We start from the raw sequence: 640 nt of genomic DNA on the forward strand, positions 1-640 counted from the left end.
TATAAACTGACAGTGGTGATAAAAATCTGACTCCAAAGTAGTGTGATACAGCATGACAAGTGCTTTAGGAGCACTGAGACTGAGTGTTGAGGGAGTCCAGGAGACAGATAACTTGTGGATAGGGAGTCCAAGAAGGCTTCATGGAAGAGGTGGTATCTGAGTTATCTTGAAGAATAGCTAGCATTCCGATTGGTAGAGCCAGGTGGAAGTCAGGGCAAATAGCAAGTTTTGAAGATGGAGAAAAGGGTCAACAATCTTTCTCAAATGCAACAGTTCTCAAATTTTAAAATAAAAGACAGTTACCCAGGGACCTGTTTAAAACGCAAGTTCCAGGACTCCAGAGATAGTCAGCTCATTAGGTCTGTGAAGGAACCAGAAATACAAATTTTAAATAGGCAGCTACAGGTAATTCTCAGGCTGGTCATCNTCACCTCCTCCAGGAAGCCTCTCCCGATGATCTGGTTCATCCAATGTGTTCTCGTAGAACCGTCAGCATCACTCCATCATCGCTCTTTTCATGTTGTGGACTGAATTCTACGTCCCCCAAATTCATGTGTTGAAACCCTGGCCCCTGCTATTTCAGAATGTGACTGTATTTGGAGATAGGGCATTTAAAGAGGTGATTATGTTAAAATGAGGC

Source organism: Galeopterus variegatus, unplaced genomic scaffold (genome assembly GCF_000696425.1).
Source record: "Galeopterus variegatus unplaced genomic scaffold, G_variegatus-3.0.2 Scaffold219, whole genome shotgun sequence".
NCBI lineage: Eukaryota > Metazoa > Chordata > Mammalia > Dermoptera > Cynocephalidae > Galeopterus > Galeopterus variegatus.